Here is a 14879-nt window from a genome sequence, read left to right as displayed (position 1 = left end):
TGACTTAATACTTAAATCAGTAAACTAAGTAAAGCAGATTACCCTACAAAATGTGGGTTAATGGACCTAACTGAATCAACTTTAAGGCTTTAATTCCCCAGTGGTTTGAGGGGGTCCACCCTGAGGTGTTCAAAGGTATTCTGGTCTCATTGGTTTGTTTAGTTCAGGTTTTGGGTCACACCTGGCAGTGCTCCAGGACTAAAAGGAACCCTTAAACACATTTTCGTTTTTTTTTTTGGCATTACCCAGCAGTGTTCAAGTACTATTCCCTTGACATTGTGCTCAGGGGACCATGTAGTGCCAAGAATAAAACCTGGGCCCCTGCTATTTCTCCAGCTTCTAAATACAGATTTTAAGTCAAAGTATATGATCATGTATATGAGTTCACACTGGATAATCAAATTAAAAAACGGGGCTGAGGCCAAAGAGATAGTACAAGGAATAAGGAGTCTGACCAAGTCTGACCTGTATGGTTCCCCCAAGCACTGCCAGGAGTGAATCCTGAGCACAAAGTCAGGAGTAAACCCTGAATACAGTCAGATGTAACCCCCAGAAAAAAACAAAACAAAAACAGGAGCTGCACAGGGGCTACTCCTTTCATCTGTGTGTGTGTGCGGGGGGGAATGAAGGGGTAAGGGAATCGTTACTCTTGGCAGTGGTTAGGAGATTATGCAACACAAGAGAAGAAACCTGAATTTCCCATACGCAAATCATACACTCAGTCTTTTGAGCTATCTCTCTGGTCCCTGATCAAAAACACTAGCTCAACCATATGAGCAAGGTTCACATCACCAGTGCCATCATGAATAATAAATATGTGGAGAGATATGGAGAGCACTATCCTGCTGGTATTCTAAAAACCTTTAATTCTGTCTATGTTGAAAGAAAATATTAAACCCAATCTGATATTCTACAAAATACCTGAGCAGTATTACTCAAAATTTAAAAAGGAACTGGGGCTGGAGCCATAGCACCGCAGGTAGGGCATTTGCCTTGTCCACGGCCGACCTGGGTTCGATTCCCAGCATCCCATATTCTCCCCTGAGCACCGCCAGGACTGATTCCTGAGAGCAGAGCCAGGAGTAACCCCTGTGCATCGCTAGGGGTGATACCCAAAAAGTGAAGAAAAAAATTTTTTAAAGGAACTAAGAAATTCTCACAAAGCAAAAGAGGCTAACACATGACAAGTAAATGCAATGTGGTGTCCTGGATAGACTTCCAAATAAGAAAAATAGACATCAGATAACTATGGATATCAATATTGAGATTAGTTAACATGTCAACATAGGTTTTTTTAACTACGACAAATATACCAAGGTAATCTGGTGCTCACCAAAAGCTCAGTTCTTTATATACCAACTGTACAGAAAGAGGAGGCACAGTAAACCCATCTCATATATGCCTCAGTCCAGGACCTTTGCTAGATCTATATTGTGAATGTGGGGACCAAAAGGGTAGGATGTTTTAGGAATGGTGAAACCGTACATAAATATATGTACATATATATATACATACACGTACAAATATATACATATGTACGTGTGTGTGTGTGTGTGTGTGTGTGTATAAGCACCGGACTATCTGTACCAGAGTGACAGTACAGTGGGTGAGGCACTTGCCTTCCACGCTAACAATCCAGGCTCGATCCCCAGCATCACATTTGGTCCTCTGAACCCTCAAGGAGTCATTTCTGAATGCAGAGCCAGGAGTAATCCCTAAGCAGCACCAGGTGTGGTCCAAAAACAAAAAACAAAAAACAGAACTCTAAAGACAATCTTTACAGGTCATTTTTGTGAGAGGCTGGAAGCTGGTTGGTTTTAAGGTCACATCCAGTGGTACTCAGGTGATACCACTCCTGGCTCACTGCCAACTGTTCATGAGGTAACAGAATTCAACCCAAGGCTTCACATATGGAAGTACTCTACCACTGAGCAGCACTGAAACCCCCCCCCTTTCTTTTTAAATAATTTATCTGTAAATACAAAATTGTTCTGGGGTCGGAGCCATAGTACATACAGTGATAGGGCATTTGCCTTGCATGCGGCTGACTCAGGTTCGATCCCAGACATCCCATATGATCCCCTGAGCACCGCCAGGAGTAATTCCTGCTTGCAGAGCCAGGAGTAACTAACCCCTGAGCATCACTGGATATGACCCAAAAAGAAAGAAAGAGAGAGAAAGAGAAAGAGAAAGAGAGAGAGAGAGAGAGAGAGAGAGAGAGAGAGAGAGAGATTGTTCTAAAATTTAAGTCTTGTAAAATCTATCACACCAATGTTGCTTCCTCCTAAACTCACACCATATGCCTTAGACTGAAAAGGACAGCAAGCAGCACAGTACCCTCACCTGTATCACTGCTGCACCTGCGAAAGTTCAATATAAACTAAATCAGATGGTGAGTTTTGTTGTTTCCACCAGGCAAATGTTAAAGGTAGAAGAAGCAACAAATCCTAAGGGAAGGATGTAGAAACAACCAGAGACAGACATCGAAAATAACAGTATTTCCCAAAGGAACCAGCATACTACCATATATGTTCACAGTAATCTGAAAAATGATTAGCACAGTTCTAAGTCCAAGACATCTAATGATGACGATATAAACCACTGGAGGTGGGGGGGAAGGGAGGTCGGTGTTTTGTTTGCGGAATGGTTGTCGGTTATTTGGTTTGGGGGGAAGTCTTTTTTGATTGTTTATGGGTCACACCCAGCAATGCTCAGGGGTCACTCCTGGCTCTGCACTCAGGAAATCACTCCGGTGATGCTCAGGAGACTATGTCAGGGATCAAACCCAGGTCTGCTGCGTGCAAGGTCAACACCCTACCTGCCATACCATCTCTTCCAAACGATATAAACCACTGTATAGATGACAACTATGAAGAAACAAAAAGTCCTAAGAAAGACCTCTTTTAGAAAGGGAGTGGTGATACTATAGAGTAGGACACTTGCCTTGCATGTGGGCAGCTGACCAGGGTTCTATCCTCAGCATCCCATGTGATCCCCTGAGCGAGACTAGGAGTGATGTCTCAGCACAGGACCAGGAGTAAAGTCCTGAGCATCACCAGATATGCACCACCTTTGCCCACCCCCCACCCCACCCCCGCCAAAAAAAGCCTCTTGAAAATTCCAGGCCTGCTTGAAGTTGGAATGGGGGGGACGGAAGTCCCAGAAGCAATGCCCACATTCCATGCGACTGCAATGCCATGCTGAACTGTCCAATTAAATATTCTGGGTTATCTGGAATAGGGGGGTGCATTCGAAGCAGCGCACCACCTCCAAACTCTACAACACTGACATCCTAGAAGTGGCACGCCAGATTGGATGAGATATAACAAAGAAACCAACCAATCTCGACTAACAGAAACATTAACACAGAAGACTTAACTTGCAACAGGAGCTTAGTAAACCCTTAGACTAGGACTTATGATCCCATGATGAGATATAACAATTTTCACAAATTTTCTCCTACAGAAATATGTATTTTTAATTGACATACTATTACAAAATTGTTCAAGATTGGGTTTCAGTCATACAATGTTCCAAAACCCATCCCTTCACCAGTGTACATTTCTCACTGCTAATTTCCCTGTCACCACCCCTGTCCGAGCCTGCCTCTACAGCAGACACTTTTCTTTCCCTCCTTTTCCCCCCTCTCCCCCACCTCTTTTGGGCATTACAATTTGTAATGGAGGTATTAAAAGGTTATGTGTATCCCTTTACCTCGTTTCAGAACTCAGTTCTTGTACAGAGTGATTATTTCCAACTATCATTGTGATATTGGTCTGTTCTTTGTCCTAAATGCCCTCTACTTCCCCATCTCCCATTTGTGGCAAGGGTCCAACCATGGACCAGTCATCCTGACCCTGGTTTCTACTACCCTTAGGTGTGAGTCTAATACTGTTTTTTTTAATACCCCAGAAATGAGTAAAATCAGTCTCTGTATGTCCCTCTCCCTCTGAGTCATTCAGCAGAATACTCTCCATGTCTACCAGTTCATAAGCAAATTTCATAACTTCTTTTTTCCTGGCAGCTACATAGTATTCCACTGTGTAGATATACCATAGTTTCTTTATCTAGCCCTCTGTTCTGGGCACTCAGGCTGTTTTGAGATTTTGCCTACTGTGAATAGTGCTGCAATGAACACAGAGTTGCAGGTGAATTTTCTGCATTGTTCTGGGGCCCTCCCAAGTTACAAAACATAATATTAACTGTCTTCCTGTGTCCACACAGAAAGGACACTGCTTACAATACAAATTCAGTGTCCTTAGAAGGATCTGATCTGACAAGCTAACAAAAACTGATTAGGGAGAAAAGGTGATTAACTGGCTGGGGAGGAGAGCACAGAGAAGAGCTTACAGATAAACAAGAGTAATGGGAGTGACTCAGGAGCACTGAGATGGGTGTGACCCGATAAACCTAAGCTACCTGAGGGAGGACAAAACAGTGTTATCCTACAGGGCCCCTAAGATATATTCCCAGAAGTGGCATTTCTGGGTTGTATGGAAGCTCAATTTCTAGTTTTTTGAGGACTGCCTCAAAATGCCGACCTGGATTCAATTCCCAGCATTCCATATGGTCCCTTGAGCACCGCCAGGGGTAATTCCTGAGTGCAAAGCCAGGAGTAACCCCTGAGCACCTGAGCATCACCAGGTGTGACCCCAAAAAGGAAAATAAAAAGACTAAATGCTGCTTTGCATAGGGGAGGTCTTGGTTCAGTCTTGGCACTGGACAGAGGCCAGTCCCAAGCACCCCTAAAAATAAAACAGCCTAGCCCCAGCAAAAAAATAAATGAGGGTATGAGCAATACTAGTTCCCCTTCCTAAAGTCACAAAGTCTGCTATACATAAACAACAGTGCGCCAAAAGCAGCAGTCTTGTCCAAGAGATAGTCCAGTGGGTAAACCACCTGCCTTGGAACTGTCACTGGTCACTGTCACTGTCCTCCCGTTGTTCACTGATTTGCTCAAGCGGGCCCAGCAACGTGTCCGTTTTGAGACTTGTTACTGTGTTTGGCATATCGAATACATCACGGGTGGCTTGCCAGGCTCTGCCATGTGGGCAAGATACTCTCGGTAGCTTGCCAGGCTCTCCGAGAGGGGCGGAGGAATCGAACTTGGGTCGGCCATGTTGGCTGCGTGCAAGGCAAACGCCCTACCCGCTGTAAGGCTGAGAGTTCATCCCTAGTGCCGCCACATTTGAGTCAAGCATGCTGCTGAGAGTTCTATTTTCTGTGATTCCCCCGTGCTACAATTTCTGGCAGCATCACAGCCAGATGTGTGTGAATGCTACAACTGAGGAGTGGGATCCCCAGAAAGCACTGAAACTGGGGGGGGGGAAAAAGATGTGGCTGGAGTAGAGTGTATAACGAATAAGATGCTTGTCTTGCATCAGCCAACTAGGGTTCGATATCCCCAGGACCATATATGTCCCCTAAGCCCCATCAGGAGCAATTCTTGAATAGAGACAGAAATTCTCCCTGAGCACTTCTGGACATGGGCCTCCAAAAACAACAAAGATGTGGGAGCATCATGGTCAGGAGTGCAAGTCCCCAATAAGCACTTATGAGCAGCAAAACTTAACCATGCAAGCTCCAGTGAGCACTACAAATGTACTTCTGTGTTAGCATAAAGAAAATGAAGGGAGTGGGAGGCTGGGACCACACTACCAGTGACTGTGAGATAGAACCAAAGTCAGTCTCAAGCAAGAACCATAGCTCCTATACTATCTTCTCTGACTCCACACAGAGAATTTTCATTTCTCTGAAATACAGTCTTCCTCGACTGATAAATGGGATTGCATCCCCCAAAAATAACCACTGTAAGTTGAAAGTAACATAAACTAAAAATACATTTAATACAACTGACCTAAGGAAGAGCAGTCTGTCCTTGCCTACTAAGCTTACACTTGTAATCAGTCTGCTGTTGGCTAAATCACCTAAGAAACTTTTTTTTTGCTTTTTTTTTTGCGGGGGGTGGGGGGGGGTGTGGTCACAGCTGGCAATGCTCAGGGGTTACTCCTGGCTGTGCTGGGGAACCATATGGGATGCCTGGGATCGAACCCGGTTGGCTGCTCCCTCCCTGGGAGGCAAACTCCCTCCCTGCTGTGCTATTGCTCCAGACCCAGAAGCTATTTTATAACATAAGATTCAATACTACATATCTCACAGAACTTACTGAAAACTGTACAGTGTAAAATATCAGCTGTTTATCCTCGTGATATGACTGGGAACTACAGCTAGCTGTCAAAGCTCAACATCATATAAAATATGGCACACGGCCAGCCTGGGAAAAATCAAAATGCTAAGTATGGTTTCTAATAAATTCATATTGTTTTTGTTCCATTGTAAAATTGAAAAACTGAGTCAAATCACCGTAAATCAGGAAAAGACTATATATAAATACCCAATGTACCCTTAATGGGTTGTATAAGTTGTACGAGAAACTAAAAACATTTCTATAATGGCTCTAATTTTATATTACTACCAGCACTGAGATGAAATTTTTCTGCATATGTGCCACATTTAGTGTTATCACTAAATTTCATTTTTAATTTTAGCAAAACAAAGAGGTATGTGGCAACATCTTACTGTGTATAGTTTTAACTGCATTCCCAAATGTCCAAAAACTGAGAATAAACATCTTTTCATCATTTGCTTATTTACCATCATTTTGTCCAGCTATGTAAAATGCTCGTGTCTTTTGTCCATTTCCTAGACTTTTTTACTTTGAATTCTCAAAGTTCTAAAAACCTTGTAGGTCAATTCTTGTTTTGGTTTAGTTTAGTTTGGGTTTGAGGCTTAGTTTGGTTTGGTTTAAGTTTGAGTACCTGACTCAGGGTTAAAACCTGGGTGAGCTGCAAACAAAGCAAGTACCTTACCCATCATACTGTCTCTCTGGCCCATAAATCAATTCTTTTCCAGATATCTGTAGCACTGGAGCACTGTCCTCCCGTTGTTCATCGGTTTGCTCGAGTGGGCCCAGTAATGTCTCCACTGTGAGACTTGTTACTGTGTTTGGCATACCGAATATGTCCCGGGTAGCTTGCCAGCCTTTGCCCTGCGGTACTCTTGGTAGCTCGCTGGGCTCTCTGAGAGGGGCGGATGAGTCGAACTTGGACCAGTGAAGTACAAGGCAAATGCCTTACCACTGTGCTCTCACTCCAGCGCCAGATATCTGATTTTTCAAATATATTCTTACATTGTAATTTATCTTTCGGTTACCGTCAAAGGGATTTCACAGAACGAAAGGTCCTAATCTGGGCCAGATCAATTGAACAGTGAGTAAAGCATTTATTTGCCTTGCATGTAGCTGACCTGGGTTCTATTCCCAGTACAACATATAGTCCCGAGTCTCACCGGAAGTGATCCCTGAGCACAGAGCTAAAAGTAAACCCTGAGCACTGCCAGGTTTGGCCCCAAAACAAACAAGTCTTAACTTCGATGTCCAGTGCACCTCTATTTCCTTTTGTGGATCATGCTTTTGGCAGCATGCCTGTAAACTCTTGCCCAAGTACTGTCATTTTTAAAATAGAAACCCTAATAAATATATTACGTATGAAAATGATTACGTTCACGGTCCTCCCGTTGTTCATCGATTTGCTCGAGCGGGCCCAGTAACATTGTGAGACTTGTTACTGTGTTTGGCATATCGAATACATCACGGGTAGCTTGTCAGGCTCTCCGAGAGGAGCGGAGGAATCGAACTCGGTCGGCCATGTTGGCTGCATGCAAGGCAAACGCCCTACCGCTGTGCTATCGCTCCAGCCCATGAAAATGATAACACAAAGAAAGTTTTAGCACATTCTAAAGCAAATCAAACCACTATCTTCTAACTTACAGACTTTCTTTTAAGTACCTATTTTATAAACTGATCCTTAAAAGAAATTTTTACTTTGTAAAATTAAAGCAGAAACAGCTGCCAAGTAAAACTTTAAATAAGTTCTTAATTGTCTGTACTTTTTTGTAGACATGCCAGGCATGTGGTCTACAACTGAACCATATCCCTGGTCCATGTTATTTATGTTTTTAACAGATCCCTAGCTAATGGAGATGTAGACAAGAAAAGCAAAGCAGAGAAAGAGCAGTAGTGCTACATTCTACCATTAGTCACTGATAAAAAGCAAAAGACAAAATAATTATTTTAATAATTCTTTTGTCAAATTAAATAAAATAATTTATAGTAAGACTTACACAAATTTTCTAGATTAACACTTCATGAAGAGGTATGTATCTCTACAGCTACAACATTAAAGCTATAGTATTTTCCCTCCTCACCCCCAACATGCAAAAGATACAGGTTCAATCTCATGTTTAATACTAAATTCTGGACTTTTTTTTCCTCATTTGTACTTTTCTGTTCCTGAAATGCTGGGTCAACCACATACACTTCACAATGCTTCCTTACCTTACTTACTATTTCCATATGAATAAAAGGTATTTTCTTCTCAGAAAAGTTATTTCATGAGCTGAAGAGAATTTAGGCAATACAGAGCTTGCCCTGCATGCAGTCAGCCCAGTTCAATCCCTCGTAACACAGTCCCTTGAGCACCACTAAGAGAAACCCCCTAACCAAAAGTAGTCCCAAAGACTGCTGGACGTGGCCCCAAAACAGAAAATAAATAAAAAATAAAGTTATTTCCTACAAACAACAAGCATTAAACAGACCTTTAATTTTAAATTCTAATAAAAATATTTCTAATTAAAAAACACAAAATTCTTGGGCCAAAGAAATAGTACAGCGAGTAAGGCACTTGGCCTTGCATGTGGCCAACCTGGGTTTGATCCCTAGCATCTCAATTGGTTCCCAGAGCCCACCAGGGGTGAATCCCCAGTGCAGTCAGAAGTAATCCCTAAGCACCTCTGAGGACAGAGCCAGGAGCAGACCCTGGGCACTGCTGGTAAGGCAGAAAAACCACCCGCCTCACCCCCCACATGCAAAAGACCCAGGTTCAATCTCTGGCACCAAACGAGCCCCACTAGAAGAGATCCCTGAGCACAGAGACAGTAGTAAGTTCCCAGCACTGCTAGGTGCGGTACAAACCAAAAAAAAAAAAATTATCACCCAGATCTTCTACACTAAGGTGGCCTGCTAATAATCATTTCTATGTCAGTGTCAATATATTCTAGAAAAGCTAATAAACATTAAAATTTTCTAACACAGCCTTTTTGAGTACCCTTTAATGAAATATTACACCGTATAAAAATTCAGAACAAGGCTATCTGCAGGTCATAAAAAGAAAAAAGGATAAAGCACCTACTACTGTAGGATGGCTCAAAACCACCAGCCTCAGAGCTCCCTAAGTGCAGCTGGATTTTCATGGGCAAGAGAGCTAGTACAGGAGCTAAGGTACTTGCAAAAAGGGAGGGGATAGGTGGGGTGAAACACTTAAATTTCTACCAGGGTGATGGCTCACCAGGGATTATCACGAGTGATCCCTGAGCACTATCAAGGGTGGTCCAAAACAAAAGAAAAAAAATGAAAAAAAAAGTCTGAATTCTCAGGGGACGGGAGAGAAGACATAACTCAACAGGCTGGAGCACATGCTCTTCGCGTGGAAGGCACAGGTTCAATCCCTTACAGCACATTGTCCGCTGAGCACCACCAGGTATGCATGCCCTAAAAAAAAAAAAGCCACAACTGAATAGCTCAAAGGAGTGTAAGTTTTCATAGCGGGATCCCAGGTTCAAATCCTCACACCTCATGCGGCACCACCAGATGTGAACTAAAACACACACAAAAAAATACTTATTTGGAAGGTCTTCAGAAAATACTAATTATTGAATAAAGAAATTATATTTAATTCTGGAAGGACAAATGCCTATAAGACTATCTGCAGGTCCCAGAGGAAAGAGTGAGTGAAAAGCAGGTACTCAGTGAGTGCTCACCTTGCACTCGGTTGACCTGGTTTCAATGCGCCGGCACTGCCACGAGTGATTCCTGAGCAGGTCAGCAGTAGTCCCTGCGCACCACCCATTGGGGCCCACACACACCCAACACACACACAATTTTAAAAAAAAAAAAAGAAAACCTTTAACTACTGGGCCAGAGATAAGTACAGTGGGGTTAAGATGCTTGCCTTGCACATGTTGGATCGCTGGCATGACATATGTTCCCCTAAGCAGTGCCAGGAGCCAAGCAGAGCTAGAGGCAAGCACTAAGCACAGAGCCAGGTATAGCACCAAAACAAAAAACTAAACTAAAAAATTCAAGACTCTCTAACTACTGGCCTGGGCACATGCTTTGCATGGAGGCTGTCCAGATTTAATTCCTGTCACTACATGGTCCCCCCCAAGCACCTTCAGGAACCACCTCTGAGCTCTGTCCCTGAGAACAGCCATAGCACAAAATATAAACAAACAGTTGGGGGCTAGAGAAACAGCTCCAAGGACCCAGATTTGATCCCAGCCACTGCAAGGTACCCCAAGTACCACTGGGAGTGACACTAACGCTGAGTGTATTCCCCCAAAAAATTTCCTTTATTTTTTTATAAATGTTTGTTATACTAAGATTTACCGTGGATAGGAACCAGATAGAGTACAGCAGGCAGGCCTTACATGCAGCCAACCTGGGTTCAATCCCTGACATCCCAATGGTCCCCCAAGCACCCACAGGAGTAATTCCTGAGCATCACCATGTTGGCCCTGAAGCAAAAATAAATATATATACAAAAGAGGAGATTTTGAATTTTAATCTAGCAGTGCTACTTATTACCTATGGGGCCTTGGACAAGTTGCTTAACTTCTCTACTTTTTCTTTAAAGGAAGAATAAGATTATGTAGGGCTGGAGAAACAGTATAGTGAGTATTTGCCCTGCATGCAGCCAACTCAGGTTTGACCCCTGGAGTGACTTATGATTCCACTGACCCCCAGATCCATCACCAAGAAGTGATCCCTAAGCACAAAGCCAGAAGTAGGCCCTGAGCACCACCAGGTGTGGCCCAAAAACAAACCCCCCTCCCAAAAAAAGATAATGTATTTGTAAATGGGCTGGAATGATAACACAGCGGTAGGGCATTTGCCTTGTGCGCAGCCAGCCCGGCTGAACCGGGTTCAATTCCTCCGCCCCTCTCGGAGAGCCTGGCAAGCTACCGAGAGTATTCAATATGCCAAACACAGTAACAAGAAGTCTCACGATGGAGACGTTATCGGGCCTGCTCGAGCAAATTGATGAACAACGGGAGGATAGTGACAGTAAAGTATTTAGCCTAATGTCTGGTACTCAGTCCTCAACAAACCATAAACCCATTAGCTCTTTGAAAAGAGGCAAGAAACTGTCAATAAATGTTGCTTCCAAGAAAATAACTTGGGGTCAGATGGAACAATCACATTTTTCTGTTTTTCATATTAACTAGGGTTTATAATACCTTTTCAAAGGCATTTTAAATTCCTGCTATGGGATTTCTCAATGTGTAACTTAATGTACTGCAAAGTTAAGTTGTCACTGCTAAATCAGCAAAGGAGTAAGTCATAGTCTAATAATACCCACAAACAGACAACCTATCTGATTTCATAAAGCTGCTAGGTGTTCTTACTAACTTCACAATAGCCATAATAACTCTAACTCCTTAAATGAGTAGTTTTTCAATCTGAGGTGGTTTTGCACCCCAGAATATTTGGCAAAGACATGTTTATTATCTGGCAGAGAGAGGCCAGAATACTACTATACCGCACAATACAAGCACCCCAAAATAAGAAGACCAAATGTCAATTATCATAAGACTGGAAAATTCTACAAACCACAGAATTAACTCTGTAAGTATTAAGTTCTTCATGAATTACCAAAGAACACACAAAAGTTCTCCTCTCAATAATGAAGTAAAATCCTGGAAGACTGGCTAGAGCCAAAGAGAGCACATGGGCTGAGGCACATGCTCTGCATTAGGAGGCCAGGATTTGATCCCCAGCAACAAATGGCCCGTCCATATAGTTAGAAGTGAGTAGCCCTTGAGCACTACCAGGTGTGACCCAAAAACTATAAACTGTAATTTAAAAACTATCAGAGTAGAGACTCCACATAACCATTTTACCTACAATTGAGTTTCTAAAACTTTAGCTACTAGAACCACTTAAGTTTTGTGTCAGTCAACTCAAAACATTAGGATTTTTATACCATTTATTTTAACCATCCAAAACTCCCAGAAGATTAATGTGATCAAAAAGTCTTTCCATGGGACTGGAGAGATAGCACAGCAGGTACGGCGTTTGCCTTGCACATGGCCGACCCGGGTTCGATTGCCAGCATCCCATATGGTCCCCTGAGCACCGCCAGGAGTAACTCAGGAGTGCAGAGTCAGGAGTAACCCCTGTGCATCACCGGGTGTGACCCAAAAAGCAAAAGAAAAAAAAGGTCTTTCCAGGGGCTGGAGCAATAGCACAGCGGGTAGGGCGTTTCCCTTGCACACGGCCAACCCGGGTTCGATTCCCAGCATCCCATATGGTTCCCCGAGCACCGCCAGGAGTGATTCCTGAGTGCATGAGCCAGGAAACACTGTTCATAGCCTGTGCATCGCGGGGTGTGACCCAAAAAGAAAAAAAAAAAAAGTCCAATGAGAAAAAGGGAAAAGTGCCTGCCGAAAGGGTAGTATGGGAGGTGGAACAAGAAACAAGGGACACTAGTGGAGGGAAGGAGACAACTGATAAAGGGATTGGCACTGGATCATTGTACATCTGAAACTCAATAATGAATAACTTTGTAATTTGATAATTCACAGTGAGTCACTTAAAAAAAGTCTTTCCAATAAACTTGTATATTTTGACCACAGTGGTTAAAATTTTAAGAAAATACTGGAGCCAGAAGGATAGTACAGCAGGTAGGGCACTTACTTGCCTTGAACATGAACGACCTAGGTTCAATCCCCAGCACCCCATTTGGTCCAAGCCCCACAAGGAGTGACTCTGAGCTCAGAGCCAGAAGCAAGCCCTGTGCGCCATTCGATGTGGCCCCAAAACTAAAAATAAATAAAATAAAATGTTAAAAAAAATTAAGAACTGAGACCAGAATGATTGTACAGTGGGCAGAGCACTTGCCTTGTACCCACCAACCAGGGGTTGACCTATGGCATCCCATAATGCCCACCCCCACCCAGTACTGCCAGGAGTGATCCCTGAGCACAGGGCGAGGAGTAAGCCCTGAGCATCTCCGGATGTGGCCCAAAAAACAACAAAAAAAAAAAATTTAATAATCCATTACTTTTGCAAGAAAAATAAATCAGCAGTTAACTTTAAGAAGGCTAGAAAAACTACCAACTAAATCACCTCCATTTTAGTGTACCTTATCAAAATCAATCACTAATAGAGCTTTGGTAACGTTTTATATAAATTATATCCCCCAAAATGAACATAAAACTGAATGGAATGGCCATCAAAATTTCGAGCTGGTTCATAAAAGGGTAAAAAAACACATTTTAAGTACTGTTACTGCTAACACTCTTATTAGTCATATTTTATTTTCTTAGTAATTGAAAATTTTCTAACATCTTTAAAAACATACATCTTGGGTCAATGATGTAGCTTAATGGTACAGCATTTGCCCAGAAAGTGTGAGGCTCTAACTTAAAGCCTCAGTAGAGTATAACAATACCCACGCCTCAGGACTGGGGAGCACTTGCCTTGCCAGTAGAGGTTTTGAGCATCTAATGGCCCCTGGGACAACCCTGATTAAAAAAAAAAAAAGGAAAAAAAAGGGTATAAGAGTGGAGGGAGGAGTAGAGCACTTGCCATGCATGCGTGGGGCCCTGGGTTCAATCCCTGGCACTGCAAAATAATTTTAAACACATATTAATAAATACACATCTCTCCTATTATGTAAGAACTAAATACTATATTAACACGTAGTACTTCAATAATTCACTAATAAACTTACTGATTAAAGAATTTCTAGGGAGCTAAAAGCGTTAACTCCTTCCTCCAAAACAAGAAGTCACAGAATATTAAGCAGCTGCAAAGATGAGAGGCACTAGGTCATTCCTACATTATCATTTCCAATCGTGTACACTGTTCCTGATGGATGCAGGCAAGATTAGAACTCCTCCACTCACGTCAAGTCCCTCCCCCTAAGCATCTAGAACTTTTAATACTTGTCCAAACCTGCTTGCTCATGGTCTAATAATAAACCTAATTATACAATCTGTAACAGCCACTGACAACCTTTTCCTTAAGAAGCCATAGAGGTGCTTCAACTAACACCTCAAACTCTTGGCCTATCTGTTTCAAAAATAGATCTCTTCGTTTCAGCTTCTGGCTCCTGCCGCGGGCTGCGGGCTGCCGGCTGCAGACGCGGGAGGCTGGGATCCGCCAGCGCCGAGGGCACACGCCAGGCGCCGGACGCAGGGGCGACCGCCGGTACGTTTCTCTTTAAATCTGGCAGCACGTGGGGCGGCATTGTGAAGCCTCCGGCCCGCCTCCCCCTCGCACTCGCACCGGCCGCCGCCTCCGCGCATGCTCCGCTCGCCGGTCCTGGCGGAGAGGAGCCACCCCCTAAAAAGTCAACCTGAAGCCGCAAACGGCCCGACGCCGGGACAGTGGGGGAGGGGGCGCGGGCGCCCGCGGAGGCAGCCCGGCGGCCGCCCGGCGCCCCGCACCGGGCTCGGGTCCCGGGCTCCCGCGGGCCTGGCGCGGGGCCGGAGTCGTGCGAGCACAAAGCCCGAGCCGGCCGGCCACCGGCTCTCCCGCGGCCCCGCTGCCACCCTGCCCCCAGCCGGGCGGCGCAGCCGGAGTCCGTGCCAGGCGGAGGCGGGCGAGGCGGCGTCCCGCACCCCCGCCAGGTTCCCGGACCCCGCGCCGCCGCCAGGCCGCGGAGGCCGGCGCTTTTGTTGTCCGCCGCAACTCCGACGCCGCCCGGCAGAAGTTTGTGCGCGCCTCACCCCGCCGGCCCGACGCCAGCCGCCCT

The 14879-nt window shown here is 44.2% G+C and overlaps 1 protein-coding gene and 1 non-coding gene across 2 annotated transcripts in view; one reads left to right on the top strand and one right to left on the bottom strand.

Moving 5' to 3' along the window:
- Positions 1–14879, bottom strand: part of UBE2G1 (ubiquitin conjugating enzyme E2 G1) — a 102410-nt gene that overhangs the window by 86742 nt on the left and 789 nt on the right. The window lies entirely within an intron of this gene.
- On the top strand, positions 1317–1451 carry LOC130036351 (small nucleolar RNA SNORA51). The gene has a single exon (XR_008794387.1). It is a non-coding gene; the product is annotated as a small nucleolar RNA SNORA51 (small nucleolar RNA).

This window comes from Sorex fumeus, unplaced genomic scaffold, assembly GCF_029834395.1.
Source record: "Sorex fumeus unplaced genomic scaffold, SorFum_2.1 ptg000063l, whole genome shotgun sequence".
Classification (NCBI taxonomy): domain Eukaryota; kingdom Metazoa; phylum Chordata; class Mammalia; order Eulipotyphla; family Soricidae; genus Sorex; species Sorex fumeus.
Note: the sequence above shows the minus strand (reverse complement) of the source record. Positions and strands in the feature narration are given on the sequence as shown.